The following is a 21,620-nucleotide window of genomic DNA, read 5'->3' as shown; positions in this document are numbered from 1 at the left end:
ATGTAGTAAATTAACAATATGAGGCTACTCTATGTCTTTACAGCTAAAGCAAGGTCAAGGTAGCGTTCTAGCACTGATTACTATATATATGCAAAGGCTACTTAGCGAACTAACCTACGAAAGGGCTCTAACTAATAATCTTTAATGCCACATTAAGATAGTGATTTTTTTCTCTGTTGATGCTGTATGCACATACCTCGGCTCCTTAGGATGTTACTGATTAAAGAGGTAATTAAGTTTATACCTCACTATCCTGGTTGCTGTTCTACTTTTGCAAGGAATATAGCTGTAGAATCAGCATTGTAAACCGCGTCTGCTCTGGTTAATGGAACCGTTCACAAGCTAAGAGGATCTGGTATTTATTTAAACACAAGAACACTGGGTTAGAGTAGTGTTCCATTGTCTAGCCTCCAATTGAGTGGTTTACCTGATATAAATTAGGATATTCAAGCCATATTAAGACTCTTAAGGCTAGAATGCTTAAATATAGCTGATTGATTACATTCCAGCCTCCAAATGAGTGGTTTACCTGACATAAATTAGGATATTAAAGCCATATTAAGACTCCTAAGGCTAAAATGCTTAAATATAGCTGATCGATTACATTCTAAGAGGAAGCGGTACTTACTTTAACAAGATAACACCGAGTTAGAGTTGCGCTCCGTAGTCTGGTCTACAAATGTGTGGTATAAAACAGGGCATTATAGATGTATTATTACTCCCTAGGCTAAAACATTGAATTAGGTTTAGTGTTCATGTTATGCTGGCCCCAGTTATATAGTAATTAGTTACATAGGGGTTCTTTCCTTAACAAGAGAATTCAAGCAGTATTTAGTGAACAATTACACATGCATCTACTACCCCTTTCTCAATTCTGGGCTACTGTTATCTGCACCATGATGTGTATGGATGCTTAGCGTACTCTTTCTACTGCTTTATTTTACCAGACCTGTAGAGTTGTTGTTAAGCTGATAGTTTAGACCTTACTGTATTAAGTTTCACTAGAAAACTGCATCTACCTTGCACTTAAATGTACTAACCTAAAAGAATATTTGGAATACTAATGAGTGTATTCTTGCTTATAGTGATTACACATGTACGACCTTTCTCTCCTCCCAATGACCATAGCTTCCACTCTAATAGCCTCCACATACTACTCCTGTTTCATCCTACCTTAACACACTAGAGCTGCTTGCCCTGCGAGTAGCCTTGGTTGCATTACAACCTTTGCCCACTAGGTGGCACCCTCTTCCCAGGTCTATTCTCCTTGCAAAACTGTTCTCCATTCTTATAATTTAACTCTCAGACATCCACTTATTACTATATTTATCTTTCTGGTAGACCCACTTTACCCCACTTTTTACCATATATTTCTCAACTGCACAGTTTACTATCTCCCTTTAAACTTACCTTAACAGTCAGCACTCCACTGATTGTTTTCCCTGAATTTATTCCTTCTCTGGCTCTACCCACTCCGTTTGCCCTGCGGGCTCACTCCGCTCCCCTACCCTTCCCCCAATTCCCACATGCCCCTAGTACTGCTACACTTATACTACCCTAACCACAAACCCCTACATAGTCGGCCATTCCCACTAATCACAGCCATCCTATCACAGCTCATCCTTTCTGTACACCCATCCCCCACTCCCAGCTCACCAAAATTCACTCTCCTCTATCACCCCACCCATACTCTCTAACCCATCTACTACCCTAGCCACAATGTATCCACTGACTCCCACCTTATCTCCAAAGCCTAGACAATATTACTACCTCATACCCCCAGTTGTAATACTTCATTTTTTCATCGCCTATGAATTCCACTACCTACCTAACTCTCAGTAGCCTACATCAATTACATCCACTAGCATCCAAACACACACCCCTCCACCAATACTACCCCACCTCTTCACCAGTTGCACTACTCCAAAACCTCTCATCCCATACAACCTACATACTTAAACCCAAGGACTAAGAACTATTACCAACTCCTACTAAAGTTCATCAAACTCATAAGGAGGATATTACCAAACCTCATAGCCGACAGCAACATCCACCCTAACCCAGGCCCAAACTGACCGGCTACCACTAACCCCAAAAATAGTACTCCTATCAACCTAAGAAGCTCATATGATGCTCCCAAATCCTTTCTAGTCTGTCACCTAAATATCAGAAGTATAAATAAAAAAATCCACTATCTGCATGCTCTCCTGGACATGCACTCCCCTGATCTATTCTGCCTTACAGAAACCTGGCTCAAACCCATTATCCCTGATAATGAAATACTACCCCCCAACTACAATATAATAAAACTTGACCGTAAAGGCAGCCATCCTATATAAATCCACTCATGAGGTATCTACAATTAGCACCCCACAACACCTAATAACTACCAACTCTGAAATAATCATCTCAAAAGTCCAACTTAACAAACATAAATCTATAAACATAGTATGTTGCTATATTCCCCCAGGCAATAACATAGACATGTTAGAAAGCACCCTCCAATGGTTATCCACTACCCACTGCCAAGAAACAGTCATTCTTGGGGACTTCAACATCGACTGGACAACTTGTTCAGCAAACTTCCCCACCACCCATATTAACTTATATTGTTTCTCCCAGATTATTACTACCCCCACCAGAATCAACAAGCCCAAAAAAAAGGAAAGCATCCTAGATTGGATCTTAATAAATAACAAACCTCAGTTATACAAATCTGGCACTCTACCTGAAAACATGAGTGACCACCTCCTAACCAAGATAATCAGGAAAAGGAATGCCATGTCTCACCAAACCACCTTTAAAACCCTTAGATATACAAAGAACTTTAACCTAACTAGTTTCCAGGCTGATCTTAGCTCATGCAAATGGGCCAGTCTTAAAATACTTCCCCTTGACGAAGCAGTCTCTGAATTCAGTACTAGATTCCTGGCCATCTTAGACAGGCATGCTCCCACACATACAATCAGAGCAAAAAACAAAATTGCTCCATAGCTAACCAATACTACTAGACAAAAACCTATTGCTAGAAACACAGCATGGACCTCCTGGAGAGCCACCAAATCCCCACAAGTCCACATTGCATTCAAACAAATGGGAAATGAAGCAAAAAGGTCTATTGTGTTAGACAAGCAAAACTACTATTTCAATTTAAAGCAAAAGCACCAAAATCAGCTTCAAAATTTCTGGTCAGGTCTGAATAAACTGCTCCACCCGGGCAAATTGTCAACCCTCCCACCCCCTCAGCTACACCACAACTACCTTCTAAATGTGTTGCTAAGACCTTTAACACTTTTTTCACTGAAAAAGTCCAGTCTCTAGCTAATTATCTCTTCTACTACAATCTCGCCCACTCAGGTAAATATCCCCCTAGAAATTTGATCCTATCCCCACAGACTATATTAAATCCCTACTTAAGAAACTAAAACCTAACACCCTGGCAGCTGACCTACTTCATGCAGAGTTTCTACAAAGGTCGCTAATGAAATAGCTTACCCTATCTCCATCTTAATCAATCGTACTATCTACGAATCCTACATCCCCTGCATCTGGAAAATCTCTCATATTATTCCACTTCATAAAGGGGGAAACTCCACTGAACTCTCTAATTACAGACCTATAGCCGTACTATCTCCCTTAGCCAAAATAATGGAGAAATGCATACAGAAGCAACTTCTTACCCATCTTACTCAGAATACTCTCCTAGCCCCAACCCAGCATGGCTTCAGACCGGCCCATAGTACAACCACCGCACTTCTCTCCTTTTCTCACACAATAAATCAAAACCATAATCAGAATAAGCTCTCCTCTGCCCTCTTTCTCAATCTATCAAAAGCATTCAGTATGGTAAATCACCACCTACTCCTAGACTTTCTAAAATCACTGTCCTTAGATGACCCAGTAATCAACTGGTTCCACTCTTACCTGCACAGCAGACAACAAGCTGTTCTGTGGAAAGACAATTTATCCCTCCTTCTACCTTTCACCCTTGGAGTACCCCAAGGCTCTATCCTGGGTCCCCTCCTTTTCTCTATATTCATTAATGACCTGCCCAAAGTTATCCCAGATGCAACTTGTATTCAGTATGCAGATGACTACACTTATCTGCTCTGCCTCCACTCCCACCGAATTACAATATCTATCCCAAATCACCTTCAACAAAGTAGAGAACTGGCTCAGTAATCATCGTCTCCTACTGAACCCAAACAAAACCAAACTTCTACTTTTCTCCCCCACCTGTAACGTAACATTACCAATAATTACAGTCTCATCTAACAATGGCACCATAATCGCTCCTGAACCCTGCACTAAACGTCTAGGGATAGTCATTAATAATAATCTGAAATACAATGCCCATACAGACAAAACCATAAAAACAGTGAACAAAAAATAGGCTCCATGTATAGGATTAAGCAATTCTTAACCCTATCTGCCAGAACCACCATAGCTCGCACACATCTTCTGTCAACCCTTCTCTCTGCCTCACCCATCCTCACAAATCTAACCAAATCAAACCTTAACAAAATCACTAGCTGCTATAACAGTATAGCTAGATTTGCCACAGGTTCAGCGTATAGAACCCATCACTGTCAAAGTCTTTACAAATTAGGCTGGCTAGAACTACCTAGTCAGATATGCTATAGCCAAACACATAGTTATTCATAAAATCCTCTACCAACTTACCAGTTCCCCCATTCTGACTAATATTATTACCCCCTACAGCAACCTAGCATCCCTCCACTCATCCAATAGAATGCTAGTACAAGCTACTAAAGCCAACAGCTCAGCTGGAGATTCATTATTCTCCAACTCTGCTGGAAAAAAATGGTACTCACTTCCTGCTGAACTAACCACCACGTGCTCCTTGCCCCAATTCAAAACATCCCTAAAGATGTACATGAACAGTGACTGGCTATGTCCATGTCTAAACCCTGACTAACCCAAACAATAATGAAAAGAGGTAAGATAAACATAGCCATGTCCATGTCTAAACCCAGACTAACCCAATTAATACCAAGACAAAGGCAAGCCAAACATTGCTCACAGAGGTGATTACCCTTTTATATTCTTTCCCCACCCTCACAACATACACTTCTCTACAACCATTAGAATTATTTTATTCCATTATCAGGAAGATAACTTATTATTCTGCCCATTCTAAAGCTTTGTGCTTCAACCCCTCTATTTACTATTTGCTATAACTTCCTTCTTACCTAATCACCTTTTCTCTTAACTATCATCCTTACCTTCTACCAGGAAATACTTTTCTTTTTTATACACACTTCAGATATGTAATTGTTATCTCTGTATGCTTATACCATTAACCAACAATGTTTGTTTTGATCTAAATGTAACCTTGACTATAATTTGTCACTGATTTTGTTAAATGTTTTTGACTTCTCTGTAATCACAACTTTAAGTGTCACTTAATTTCAGTGTGGAGCTTTTCTCCCTGGGCCTCTGCTGAAAATGGACATGTATCCAGTCAGACATTCCCGGTTAACAAATGTAAAATAAAATAAAATAAAAATGTTCCTACAGTGCCATTGCCAATATTTGTTTGTTTGTGTCTTTGGGCTTTTCTCAGTTAGGGGTCGCCACAGTGGAACTCTGGTCCGCTAATGATTGGCAGTAGAGTTTTACGTGCTGGCTTGCTGGGCCTAACACACAACCTTCAGAGAAGGAATGCCCATTCATGCATGCTGCCACACAGAAGACACTCTAACTGAGAATTGAACGGGCAACGTCTAACTGTGAGGTGACAACGCTACCGCAGCACCACCACCGCAGTATAATACTAAGTATTATTGCCAGAGGCTCCACAGCTAATACAAACAGTAAGATGGAGAGCTGGCAGTCGTGTGTTGTACCTCTGCCTACATAAGTTTTGGTCTATCATCATTTCTGTGGTACACCAACTGTATAATATTTGCAGTATTCTAATCAGCTGATGTAACCATATAAACCTGTATAGCATCAAAGAGGGAATCTCACCTCATTTTGCTGAGAATCGTTTGACATTAAGATTGAGTGTGAGGAAAAGCATTGTGTTAATCAGATCATGCTTTACCAATGATAACATTCTTTGATTATTATTAAACACATTCCTACCATGGAGGAATCCACATTATCTTTGATTTACTAATTGCACAAAATTAACTTTACCTGCATTCATTGTTTATAGGTCTGTAAGAAAACTTATAGTCTCATAGCTTTGTTCTTCTTTTCAGTATCGTAAAAGTTAATGAGAAGCAATGTTTACCTTGCATATAAGCTTTTCTTATAAAAGGAAAAACACACCTTAACTCCTCCAGAAAACTCAAGCAGGAATCAGTAGCTGTAGTGTTAAATGCTCAAGATATACAACCAGAGCAAAAAGCTGAAGAAACTCTGGTTTATCAACCCTATCCCTCATGGACAGAGGAAACATATACATGTTATAATATATCCTTGTCCAGTCTATCTCTGACTTATTTGTACTCAAAATATAAGGGTTACAAATTACTATTAGAATAGAACACTAGGTTTCATAAGAGCTTCAAAATTCAACAGCCTAGTAGTTATATATGAACCTATAAGAAGTTAACTTTAATCATGATTTAATTGATTATAATACCATAACTTTTAATGCATCCTTCCATAATGTGATGGGTGTCAAATTGTTCCTGTCCTCCTAAAAAGACAACTGTTTAGTCTGCCAACATCTGTTTCCATATCCCTAAACACAGCAAAAGATAAGCCCTCGATTCCAGCAGCTTTAGCTCCTAAGATAGGATATCAAACATATTCACTGATGCATTTTGGCATAGCTAGGGATATGAGACTTGAATCCTGCACCATTGTTACCAAAATGGTGAAGAAAAGGGGTATATGGTGCAGAAATGTATATCCATGTTACCCAAACATGTATACAAGATGATGATTTGCCTTGAGTGTTTGGCAAATGTGCATTATTGCCTTGGGCTACAACCAACAGCTATTATAACCAAATAAACTGTACACTGTAAGTTTCCAAACATGATTGTCCAAATGAGTGAGTCAATAAGCATATATTTTTTTAGACATTGCAATCTTTTATTGAACCAACAATTATTTTCATTGTTAAATAATAACTAAACTGAAACATTCATAATAACATGTTGAGCATTCACAATAATAACACGGGCCAGTTCTGGCCAAAACAATTAATGTTCAGGGGCATGCTCAAACCCCATGAACAAATCTCACAATCCACCAAAATGGGAATAGACACTTTAATCTCAATATACATTTTGATCCAAGCCTCATTGTTTTCCAGATGTGTGACTAAACATCCAAAGGCTGCTGCACAAAGAAGTGGATCTCAGAAAGGAAGGGGTGGGGGATGAGCCACAAGGAACCTACCCTCCTTGGGCCCCTGGTACTAATAAAAAGCAGACACAAATACTGCCTAGGAAAATGGGAGGGGCCTAACACCCAACCACCTAAATGAATAATGACTATAAACCCCTTAACAAGCTTCACCCAGCAACCATGACTCATTCATGGACAACAAAGTTGTGTACAAGCTTTCTTTGTCTATATGAGTGATTTCCTTGGATACCTGTATGGTAGAGTATGTTAGTGAGGTGTTAACTAAGGGTTATGTGGGTGGGGGTATGTTAGTTGGGGATTCATTTACTTACTATCAGCTCTGTCTATTAGAGATAGTGGGGCCAGACCAGGGTTACATTTGCAATTTCCTAGCCAATGGTCAAGGTTTCATTTGAATGGGGACAAGGATGAACTCTGCTTCACATAAATCGGGAGCTTATTCCATAATGTGGGAATACTTTGAGATGCATATCAGTCTCTACCACATGCTCAATTTATGCCACAGTCAAAGTTCAGGTCCTTGGATCTATTGTTTCTGGAGCTGTTTGTTATGTGAATGTGCAAGAGTTTCATCACAGGTGGAGCACAGGATGTTCTATATGTCAGACATAAATTGCTTCTCAGTAACCTTTTGGACACTGAGTACAGAGATTCCTACAGTGATCTGTGTAGGAGAGTGTATTCATACCCTGGATTCTCCTGGTGAGGAAAGTTTGAAGGCATTCCAAATGCTGGAAGTGCCTGGTTAAGTACATGCCTGGGGGGCAGTTGTACTCACTGATGTGTCTGATAAGGCTGAGTAGACTGATACTATAACTTCCTTGGATGTGGATACCATACTTTTGCTTATGAGTTGGACTACATAGAAGGATTTTCTTTCTGTCTTGGCAACATGTTGCTCAATGGTCTGGTCACTGTCTACATATGTTCTCTGATCACTAACTATTGGGTCAACTCTTAAGGGTGTTCTAACAATGGAGACATTAGCTTGGGTGGTCAATTTCCAAAAGGGTACTATAATGCATTTCTTTGCATTGAATTTTAATCTGTGGCTTTACCACCAGCCATTTGTTTGTGTTAGACCCTCTTTCAGGTTTCTGGAGTCATGGGGGAAATCTATAATAGCTCCCAAGTTACACTCATCTGTGAACTTGGTGAGTCAGTGGCATTTGACATTAGTCTTGACTTCTGAGAAGTAGATGTCAAACAGGAGAAGGCCCAACATGGAGCCTTGGTGATTGTTCTCCTGAATTAGGTGGGCTCACTGATCCCGACTTCTTGGGTCCTATCTGTGAGCCAGTCAAAAGTCCAGTGAGTTATATAGGGATTTATGCCTAGTTCTGAGAGTTTGTCAATAATACCCGAGTGGGTTATTGTACTGAATGCATTGACCAGGTCAAGGAAATAGTATGCTCTGTTTTCCCATCATCCATAGCCTTGATGACCCTCTGGAAGAAGTGGACTAGGTTAAGTAGGCAAGATCTTCCCTTAACCAAGCTAAACTGGGATGGGACCAGTGTCTGTAGGTTGCTAATGTCCTTGTTGATCATTTCCATGATAATTTGTTCCATGGCTTTCCATATTAGACTTGTCACACTGATAGGTTTATAGTTCCAAGGATCAGTTGATGGTCCACCCTTATGAACAAGGATGAAAGTTTTGTGCCTATTCTCCTGGTATGTAACCTGTTTTGAAGCTGTAGTTGAATTGGCAAAAAAATGGTCATGCTAGATCAAGTTTTACACTATTTGGGAAGCAACTGGGGATTTTCTCTGGAAGAACTGATGCAGTGCTTTGGGCCTTAGCAAGCACCACCAGGACATGTTCCCTGTTGATAGTTGGGGGAATATTCTAGAAGGGACTTTGGGGTAGTGGAAGGTGTAGGAGGTAAAGTTAGAGCTAAATTTATCAGCCAGTTAATTCACTGTATCACCCTGGTCAGTGAAGGGTGTGCCATTTACCACCAATTCTGCACACTGCTGAGTGTTACTGGCATAGCTGAAGAAGGTTTTGCGATAATCCTTAGTCTTGGAGGCTATTCTGACCTTGTAAATGCTCATGTTGGACTTTATTAGATCTATCAGTTTCTTGTTTATTTGAATCATGGAGCTCTTGTCTCTATGAGTGTTGCTGTTTATGTTGTTGGAATTTTTTTTGTCGTATACCCTGTTATGGTAAGGTAAGGATTCTGCCAGTGGTGTTTATTTTTGGTGTTAAATCTGGACTTACTTCTGGTAAGTACAGCAACCTCAGTGCAACCATTTACTTGTTTGTTCAGGGTTTCTGTAAACAATTCTGCATAGGTAGCTGTGTTCTCTCTATTTGTGGGAGCTGTGAATTTTGATAGGAATGTTGCTTAATAGGATATACTTTGCTTTAGAATAGTTCCTAATTGTTATGGGCTTATTTAGGTTTTCCAGGATGATTTTTTTCAAGGGAAACAGCTTTGTTTTCTGACCTCACAAATGAAGACCTGATATGGTGTGTGGGTGGGGGGGAGGGGGCGGCAATGCTCTCCCACGTTGGTGAGTACTACATCCAGTATATTTGATCCTTTGGTTGGAGTGTGCATTATCTGGCCAGGGTGTTAGTGATGATAAGGTCCAGGAAATGCTGTGCATGTGATTTAGAGGCAGTGTACATTTCCTAGTCTATGGAGGGGTAGTTAATGTTTCCCATGAATAGGGAATTTCATTGGACTTTGCCTCTAGTTGGTCTTGGTAAGAGTTGTGAGTTATGTGGGTCATAGAAGGTGACCTGTAGCTGGTCAGGACATAGTAAGCAACATTGTCTATGGATATTTTGATGTGGATGAACCCCAGGGCATCATCCTGTTTAACCACCCTGGAGTTGTATTTGTTGTTAACGTAGATTGAGACATCTCCACCTTTAATCCATATTTGTGCTACTGTTGATCTAAATGTCTGAAAGTCACTGTAGCTTTGCACTGCTGCTGGTGCACTTTTTTGTAAACCAGTTTTCAGTGAGAGCACAGATGTCTACATTCTCCATAGTGAGGAGAGCTTGTAAATTGTAGGGTGTGGAGATTCTTGTTTAGGCTCCTCGCATTCAGCAGTAACAAATTTAGTCAATATCCTAAAGCCAACAGGGGACAGGTGCAGCTCATTCTTGGCAAAGCAGCATGGCCTGTTAACCATGTCCTCCCATGCTGATAGATAATGGATTGCCCTGGAGTGACACCACAAACTAAGCCAGTTATTAAAATCAGTTATCTTCTGTTCATACTGTGGCATCATCTTTGGTGAAAGTAGAATGCTGTTCAATGCAAGAGATGTACCTGTCTGTGACATATATTCAGAAACATCCTATTGACTTCCCTTGGTTTGCACTGAATAATCCCCATAGACATGTGAATGCCTACTGTGATACCTAGTTGACCAGTAGGCAAAAATAACCAGAGATTAAATAAATCAAGACTAGATTATTTAAGTGGCAACAACCTTAAGAAAAGTCTTATTCTAGTCTAGTTAGAGTAACATGATCAATGATATAGATGCTAACTGTCTTTGCTGACTGTGCCACCTGACTACTGATAAAACACCTGGGAATTTCTATGGCTGAATTCTTTTGAGCACCTCTGCAAGGAAACCTTGGTACTATTGATGATTAGCATAAAAGCATAGCAGGGTGCAGCATGACTAAGACATGAAAGTCAGCTACAGTTCTTGCCAGCAGGATCTTCTTTGGGACCATGACAACGTCATTGCCTCTCAGGAGAATAATCAAAGCACAAGTCCTGGGTCAACTCTTCAAAATCTGAGACCAAACTTCCCAAGCTGCAACCATGACAGTCCTGGAAAGCAAGTCCTAAAAACACCCAAACTTCTTGATCCAGGAAACAGGATATACCATTGGGTGAGATGTTGCCCTTGAAGAATCCCTGTGTATAAATGAATGGCCCAGGATCCACAAAACATTTCTCCTTGCAAGATAAAATGATAGATAATCTAAGTCCCTGTTCTTCTTAAAACATGAGACTATTCACCCTCAGTTGCAAGGTCTGAAGTCCTTTCTATGTGAAAGGAATAGCCCTTTGGGGGAATCCCCAGTACCATAAGGCTTTGTGTAGGGCAAAATTGGTTACAAAAGGGTAGTCAACCAATCTAAAAATCAGACAAAAAAACAGACCAGAAGAGGAACCTCTTAAGAACAGCCAGCATAGAGATAAAACCCAATGAACCCTGCAAGTAAGATAGTGATTCCCTTTGCCAAATCATACTTGTTGCCCCTTGATGGCTTGATCTATTTTCAATCCATTTTCAGTTTCTAAACAACAAACCCACTACTGAGGCAGAAGTGTACACAAACTAAAACACTGAAAAAATAAAAACACTCTTTAAAGCACAAAGGACTCAGAATGTCTGCTTTTGTAAAACTTCATCAGAAACTACTCTAATTTTATTCCTTCCGACATTTTAGACATTTTCTCAGTACATAAATTATACACTCCATGTTTACTTACTTTTATCATAACTGATTTCTAGTGCAAGATTACATAAATCGCTCACTTCTTACCTTCCCTTAAACCTTCCTCTTCAGAACATTATTCTGCATATTGTTGCAAATCCCTGTTTCAGTTCTTTATACTCTTTATCAATTTAATTTAGCAAAATGAGCAATTCTTTATCTTAACTTTATTTATGACTTCACATAAAGCACTAAATATTCCTTGTCCATGATGCTAATACATAAAACAATGAAAAGGTATCAAACAATGAAAAAAACCTCTTCATTTCCAATTGCTTTCAAATTTGCCTCTTGGTGTGTCCATGATTCTTCCATTAATTATTATTCACAATACATGAAATAAATTATAATCTTATAACAGAAACAAAAAAGGAAAAAAAAAACATTGTCAGGGTGAGATCCCCTGTCTCCCATGCTTTGCCTCAATGCTTGACTCCACAAGCTAGCTCTCAGCCTTGATAAAAGATGGCAAACTGAAATGAATACTCACAGGTGAGCAAGCTGACAGGAATTCCTTTCAGAGCTCAAGTTCCCTCAAACCTATGGTAATGCATTATGAAGGGTATACCTGCTATAGCATGATTTACCTCAGACTGTCCAATAAGAGTGAGAAAATACAATACCAGAAATGCTGTTTTAACACAAAAGCACACAGAAATGATACCTAGTTGCCATAGCAAGCATCATTATTGTTCTACATGTTGTAATGGCAATGTTCCCTCAAAATAACATTCTTACTGACAAATTTTACAAAGGAGTATAACCTGTTCATTTTAAATTAAATTGAAATATTATTGCTATGGGAGAAAACATCAAACAGGGAAATAATGATATTGGTGCAAAAACCATGTTAGCATGCCCATGGAAATACCACAAATCTATTAAAATTTTTACTTCACAAAGAGCAATACCTATTGTTAAGAATCAGTTATTATTCATATATATTTATCTACATTTATCTATCTATATACCTAGATGTAAACATCTGTATCTATCTATCTATCTATCTATCTATCTATCTATCTATCTATCTATCTATCTATCTATCTATCTATCTTTCTATCTAGCTATCCATCTATATCTGTCTATCTGTCTGTCTATCTATATTTTTTATTTACAAATTTGTAATACTTAAATACCTATCCAATGGCTTATAACAACCTGCTTAGTCAGTAGCTGGCAGGTAGTTCCGTAACAAGGTATATAGATTTACAGTAACTTTCCTGCCAGTGTGAATTCCTGAGCCATTCCATTGAAGTGCCAAAACTGGAACTCACATGTCATTAAATACTCATGCCAAGAGCCCTGCCCACTTTTTCTTCTACAGGTGACAAGATATTTGCCTAGAAAACAGCTCTTGTAGCATTTATGAAAAACACTATGAATACTCTGCTATTTTACTACAAAGAAAACTTCTTGCCAATAATTTTGCTGTTTGTAAAGTTTTAATAGTTTTTGTTGTTTACAGAATACTTAGCATTTGTTTATTTTAGGCTTTTTAAGTTAATTTTTCAGAAAATGCTCTAGAATATAAAGATGTGTGTAGGCTGCTAGAGGTATGGAATTACACACCACATAGCTATTAATGAGGCTTTACCAATGGCAATTGATTTTGTAATGCCTGCTGTGATTAACACCGTTCTTGTATATTTCTCATTGGATTTTAATCTTTAGGTTCTTTTACCCCATACCATTTCAGATAATGATTAGCTGATGAATATTCAGAACTCTATCCAATATATTAGACACTAGAATAGAAAAATGAAATTTCTAGTACCTAAAGTTTTTTCAGCACAACAAAAAAATGTTCCCTCTCACTATTACTAAACCTGACACGTCTCCATGAGAAGCAAAATTCTTAGATTCACCATACTCCATTTCACTTCAAAGTAAATAAAAGAGTGTACCAGAAGCATTACTTGCTTCATAATTGATTGACTCAAAACGAAAGTCTTCTTTCATTCTCATTCAATGCTTATCTCTCTATTTTTCCTGATCACACAAGAAACTAATTTCACAATAAAATGGAAATGTGCATCAGAATAAAAAATAAAATACTTCAAAGCCAACATAAAATAAGAGTAAATACATAAAACTAAAATATCCTTTATTAAAGAGAAACACAAAATGTCACCTACAGCTCCTTATCAAGGTAATATGCCAAATGCCATACTCAAACTCATTACGTCAGATTCATAAAGGTCATCACAAAGTGTACACTTAGTGTAACCTTAATGAGTGAATTGACAGCACAAGCATGTGGTAGGGCTGTTCTTGGATTCAGAAAGTGTATATAAAGAGTACACATAGTGTATATTCCCAAAAAGGTACGTGAAAGGCACCTTTTTGTTTAACTTCAGAATGTCTTACTTATAATATCAAGAAATTTAGCAACTAAGTTGTAAATAATATCAAAAAAGTTATGTTTTCAAAAATTAAATAAACATTTTGAATTCCATATATGCCACCATAAAGCCCAAGTCACCACCTTACAGAAACTATTCATAACACCTTAATTTATATCAAGCACCATCCATATAACACATTTTAAATTTCATCTTTTCAATAAGTCCATTTTCTATTTATCATTGTAATCATCTTTTGCGATGAAATATTCAACAAAAGCATATAAACTCTTAATATTTTCTTGATGTAAACATTCACAATTACTATAGGACCTTTCAGCTCATACTTTGTATTTGAGAACTAAATTTCATAGAATAATTTATTCAGTAAATGTTCATTCCAAATCTAATATATAAACTGGGGTATAAACCTCATTCATATTTTCTTTTTTACTTATTCTAACTTCACCAGATTTCTCAGTCTATGGCACCATACAAAAACTTTGTCATGACTCATAAAGTTTCTTTCTACCACCATTTTATACTTCTTTCCATACCATAAATCTTTTCTAAGAATTGCCTTATTTATGATTTACTATCTCATTATCTTTTGAACACCACAATTTTCCAAGTATCTCATCTGCTCTGACTCTATTGAATACTGTACATGACTTGCAGCACCTTGCCCACATTACCAACCGTTTTATTAAATAACATGCAATAAAAAACATCGGATTGATTACATCCAGCATATTCATTTAACTAAGTATACACTATACCATGCTTTGTTGGATGCAGTTAACCTCATAATGTCATGAAAAAAGGAACAAATATACAGTAATCTTAATTTTAATTGTGATGGTCATAAAATACTAATAGAAAAGATGATTAAGTTTTCTCCTTATTTGATGTCAGTCCCATTGCTAATCCATAATTTCATCTTTAAATTCATTTCCAGTTTTTGTTCATAAAAAGCCAAGAACTGATAAAAATAATAAACAAATCATTACATTGCCTGATAATCATGTTTAAGGTAAACTTTTCTACCTTGAATTCCTTCCTGCTTACACACACATATACATACTTATACACACACACACACACACACTCAAAGTTCATCGTATTTCTTCACACATTCCTCTTTCATCATTTACCACACACTGCCAACATGCTCTCACCTTATCATCATGACTTTTAAACAGTACTAGCAAGTCATTTGTATAAGTTATTATGTTTAGCACTTCTGTTTCTGACATATATGGAGACTTAGCATTAACATTCTTTCTTGTAAGTATGATAAATCTATCCACATATGCTATAAAAAAATGTGGAGTCAAAGGGAACCTGGCACATATAGGTCTTTAAAAAATCCAATACAGTCTTCTGTTAAGCAAGTATCTCCTACTTCTTATGCCTGTATTCAGATTCCATAGCCAAGCTGCTGCAAACCTCTTATGCATCCAAAATCTATCTGAATTCCTTCATAAATTACCATGCTTAACATTGTCAAAAGTCTTTTCTTGATCTACTATACAAGCATACACATCCACTTGTCCTTCCCACCATTATCAAAAAATATCATGAGTCCAATCAAACTATAACTCTGAAACCAACTAATTATGTTAGGCAACCACCCTACTAACATATTCTAAAGAAGCTTTATAATCATTTTCTTATCCATATTTATAAACAACTAAGGTCCTTAATGGTTTTTCCTACATTTTCTACTTTTAACAGAAGAAAAAATCATGCATCTTAAAAAAAAACAATCAGCTCACTCATTTTACAATTAAAAAAAAAAACATTTCCTTTAACTGCACCTTAAATAAAGGGAAGGCATAAGTATTAGCATCATAACACAGACCATCCCTAATTTGTGGTGCTTTCATCTTCTCCATTTCTTTCATAACCATTACTAAATTTATACTTCCTATCATCCATTCTATGGCTGCACACTTACTATCATATCCCATGCTCATCAGCTGTTTTTCCTATATAATTTGCATCTTAGTCCTTCACACTATGGACATCCCATTCAATGTTCCAGACTAATTCACCAATTTTTTAATTATCAGTTTCTTCTTTAAAGCTTCTAACAATTCAAAAAGACACAAAAATGTCCCACTTTCCACCAATACAATGCATACTTTTCACTTTAGCAAACAAAATGTTTCCTTTGGTGTATTTCTACTTTGGCTCCATTCCTTTCTTCAATTTAATTTGTGACACCAGCTTTTCCATTCAGCTGTACCATTACTGTAAATCACATTTACATCTTTGATAAACATTATATTCAGCTTTACTCATTTATCTATTACGTCTCAAAAACTCATACTGTAAAGTCTTACTTACAGAACATTAACCATTTGCAGCTGCAGTCATATAATTTCTTTTATCTTTTATGAACAGATGTAGATATACAGTCTTGAACAAATTTGTACTTAACAGAGAGACACTGAATTTCCACATTCCTTTTCTTCAAACTCTCATTCCATAACACATCAATGGCACACTTACAGTTTCTTGAGAGGTATTTAACTATGATTGTCATCATTTCAGACATCCAAAGTGAGGCACAAAAGGGTGTGGCCAATATATGGCATCACTGTGTGTCTGGTCGGTGCATTTAACCATGTGAAATCACCACAGGCGTGATAAAGGAGATGGTGAAGTTATAGGTATGACAGTGTGAAGTCAAATAGTTACAGCATACTCAACTTCCTATCGCACACCATTTAAATCATGCAGTTATAATAGTAACAGTTAACTGTTACCAGAAAAAATAAACACTTATGAATGCAATTAAACACATATGTTGTTAAACAGCTGTGACAGTTAAAAGTTTACCCTACTGGAAAAAAAAACTATGCACATAATTAAACAAATAGCTATGGTTACTCTAAAGTCACAGAAAAAGAAACAAACAATTCTACATATTTGCACACTTTCCCCCGGATTCTCAAAAGCCTGCACGGAGTGCAAGATGAGTGCAGTAGCTCACACAGGCAATATGTCTGCCGTGCGATCCAGGAACAGCCAGCAGGGGCATGCATGAGAGCTCCAGCACTAATCTTGCATGGACTAAACCCTGGTATGCAAATCACCTAATTTGCTGGAGAAATCTATGCAAATGAGGTGATATTGCAATCCAGGAAGCTTGCAATAGTCCGTGCAAGACAAGTGCAATCTGCAGAAATGTACTCAGTTAGTAACTGAGTACATTTCTGCAAATTGCAAAATAGAGCTATGACAGCTCCAAATAAAGGCTACATATTATTGAGGAAGCATGCCAATGGCCAAGCAGAAGGCCATTGGCATTGCAAACTGTTTAAAAAATAAATAAAACAACTTTTTTTTTCACCGATCTCGGCTGTTTAAGCATAGGGCGCACAAATGAGATCGGGGGGGGGGGATAAGAAAATAAACTGAAAATGAGCATTCTAACAAAAATCAGTATTCTGCCATGCAAGTCAATGGCAGACAAAAGACAACTTGGCCAGTGAGTAGTGGTTGTTAAGTGGGGAGGCTCAGTGTGGGACATGTAACTATGCATTAGTAGGCAATCCTATGCAAATGAGGGAAAGGTTAGTGAATGCCAGATTTTCCCAGGGTGTGAGGCAGGTCCGAAGAGTGTAAGAGTATAAATAGCTGGGTGCAAGACTAGGATATAGATGACATCATTGGGGTGTGTGTCAGGCATACAGTAAGCGGATTGGTGACCTGTGGCTCGGGATTGCTCCTAGGTTAGCACAGCTAAGCTAGGGATGTGTCTAAACCTGCCTAGCACACTTTACAAAGTGTAAGCGGGTGTGCGTGCCATGCACCAGGTTTTACAGGAAGAAAAAGGAAGTTAAACCAGGAAAAAGCAGCTCTGTGCACATATGAGCAATCTGTTTGTGTGGGGCACACACGGGCTTAAACAGGGAGGCAATGGAAAACAGCAGTAGGAAGGTAATCAAGGAGAACTAGCTTAGCTGACAGGTGAAATGTATCAGAATCGGCCAATTACACAGGCAGCAGACCAGCCCAGCCCAGAACACCACTATAAACCATGCAAACACCTTTCCCTATTGTTTTTCCCAAATACTCTGCACCACTGGTGTATACAGATGGGGAAATTTTACAAAACGAAAGCAAGAGAAAAAATGTTAGGGGATGCTTTTGCTATCATAAACTAGCATGTGAAAGAAGCTGAGGGTGGTGAGGATGTGAATGCTGCTGAGCAAACCACGGAGGAGATGGAGAAGAATGTACAGACCCAGGGTAACCTACCAAGGGCTACATGAGCTGGAGATAGTGGAGTACTATAGGGTGGACAAATTGTTGAGCTGTGCCTGCCATGCCTCACACACAGAACTAACAGAGGGTACCCATCCCAGTAAATACCAAGGTATGTGTAGGTCTAAGAATACTAGCTACAGGTACCTTCCAAAAGCCAACTGGGGATATGATGGGGATTTTACAGGCATCAGCATCCAGGGTACTCCACCAGTTCCTGGATGTCATGTCAGCACACGTCGGTGAGCACATATATTTCCCCATCACCCGTGATGCATTGGCCAGCAATATGCATCACTTCCATCAAATAGCAGAATACCCTGAGGTAGTGAGTGCAATAGGCTGCATGCACATATGCATTAAAACACCACCAAGTGAGCGGGGTAGGGTCTACATCAACTACAAGGGCTTTCCCTCCATCAACTGCCAAGTTGTGTACAATGCCCAGGGCATAATAATGAATGTGTGCGCTTGCTGCCCTGGAAGCTACCATGATTCCCACATCGGGCATCTGACGCAGCTGTACCAGACATTTGCCAGTGGGGACATCCCACACGGTCACCTAGTGGGGGATGCTTGATACGCACTGGAGCCATGGCTGAAAACACCCATCAGAAATGCACACACACCCAAACAAGAACTCCATAATAACGCACACACACAAACACAAATCATAATAGAGCATGTGTTTGGGATGCTTAAGTCATGGTTCTGGTGCCTGGACACATCCGGTGGAGCCTTGCAGTACTCATCAACTACATGTACCCAAATTGTCATTGTATGTACCATCCTACACAATATGATCCTGCAGAAACAGTTTCAGCAGGAACAGCATGGGGCAGGGCCACACAGTGCCCCAACAGTGCCCCCAACAGTCCCAAGGCCTGCACAGGTGCAGAGTGACTCAGAGGAGGAGCAACCTGAGCCTGCTAGACAAAGAGGCAATGCATAGCACATGCACTAACACAGTAGGGACCCAGGGAATGACACCTTTCTCTCTGACTCGCACATACAGTAAAAGGGGATGTCAAATATGACACCACCTGTGCTCAACCATGTATAGGGAGTGTACTATGTGCATCCATCATAGGCAGCCTTACATCACCACCCTCAATACTGGGACACCCACAAGGTAAGTGACTCACACATGCCAGTCGGGGGGGGGGCACATACCCAACAACAGTCACAGCAAGCAGGATAGGTGTAGACAAACACAAACACATGCTGTACTATGGCCTCTAAATGAGCCCCATGGGTAACCCCTACCCCAGCCCTACACAGACAGCAGGCCATCCAGTTGGAGTTCAGTTGTGAAGGCTAGGAAGTCAGAAACTAATATGGAGGTAGTGAAAGCTACGATCTGTAGTACACTGGTATGTCTCTAGCCAGCACGATAGGTAAGACTACAGACTGAAATGTTGTACCTGACATACGAGTACAGTCCTAGCAACTGTGTAAAAGTGTAAGATATGCCCCACCATCCTATGTACACTTATAGTAACAGTCAGGTGTGCCCCCCCCACCCCTGTGTAGAAATGTAGAAATAGTTTGGTGTCCCCCCCCGCTATGCAGAAATGTAGCAACAGTCAGTGCCAAATGACTGATATATACCCTTCAGACACAGCATGCTACCTGTTGGTGTACAACACAAAGGTGAGCACCGCGGTACAAACCACCTGGACTTGATCCACACATGCAAAATAGATGGCCATACTGGGCATGCTCACACACTTAGAGGAATGAAGGCAATGTCAGTCAACAACTTACTGAAAGTCCATATTGGGCATGCTCACACACTTAAACACAAGAAGGCCATGTCAGCAAACAACAGTGGGCCAGACATATCTGGCAGTTGCAGTTCTCAGTGCAGACACATGTCAGTATGCACTACTCCTGCCTTGCAAACACAGTGGATAGGAATACAGACATATATGTAAGGACAACACACTATAATAAGCCAAAGGTAGATGGACATAGATGTGTTAAAGAGGGTGACCATGACAAGGAGCCATCTGGGCCTGTCGCACACAGCCAAAGAGTCCCAAACACATGAGGTGCAGGTGTTACTCACGGCAGATACTAGCCACCAGTATCTGTCAGCATGATGACGTGTTGCACGTGCCAGCTGTGTAACATGACTGTACAAGGAAGTTGTCACCTAGTAGCTGTATGCATGTACCTGTGGCATATGACCCTGTGTGTGCCCGCATGTGGCATGTCAACCCCCAGATGAATGGGTTACGGCCCATGCACACATCACTCTCCCCATAGCAGTATCATGACAAGCATGTTGAGGTCATCCAATGTGAAATACATCTTTGGGGGAGCTGTAGCTCAGTAATCCCGGAGGTGCATCCCATAACTGTGTACTGCTGTACTGATAATCTATTTAGGTAGTAGTCCTAACCCCAGACTTGGCAACTTTGTGAGTGTGTGTATGAGTGCGTGTCTCAGTCGCTGCTTGTGTGGAGAGAAATGGTTTCTAGGCTACTCACACTCAGTACAGTTCATATACACAACATTGGCAAGGCTGCAGATGTCATGCACCTAGAAATACACCTCTGGAGAAATTATAACCCAGTAATCTCTGTAGTGCATCTTGTAACTGTGTACTGCTGTAGTGTGTTAAAGTAGTGCTGTAGGTGTTTTAACTCCAGACCCGGCAACTGTTTTGGTGTGTGAATCTGTGTGTGTGTGTGTGTGTGTGTGTGTGTGTGTGTGTGTGTGTGTGTGTGTGTGTGTGTGTGTGTGTGTGTGTGTGTGTGTCCGACTGAGTAAAGAGTAATGCTTTTCAGGCCACTCACACCCCCTACAGTACACATACTCAACTTTGGCAAGGCTGCTGATGTCACTCACCTAGAAATACACCTCTCAGGAAATCATAGCTCAGTAATCTCTGTAACATGCCCTGTAACTGTGTATTGCTGTAGTGTGATAAAGTAGTGAGGTAGGTGTTCTAACCCCAAACCTGGCAAGTGTGTGTCCGACTGAGTAGAGAGCAATGCTTTTTAGGCCACTCTCACCCCGTACAATACACATACTTGACTTTGGCAAGGCTGCTGATGTCACTCACCTAAAAATACACCTCTTGGGAAATCATAGCCCAGTAATCTCCATAACATGACTTGTAACTGCGTACTGCTGTCGTGTGATAAA

Source organism: Protopterus annectens, chromosome 6.part0 (assembly GCF_019279795.1).
Source record: "Protopterus annectens isolate FY-2018-M chromosome 6.part0, PAN1.0, whole genome shotgun sequence".
NCBI lineage: Eukaryota > Metazoa > Chordata > Ceratodontiformes > Protopteridae > Protopterus > Protopterus annectens.
The sequence above is the reverse complement of the archived record's forward strand: the minus strand, read 5'-3'. Positions refer to the sequence as shown.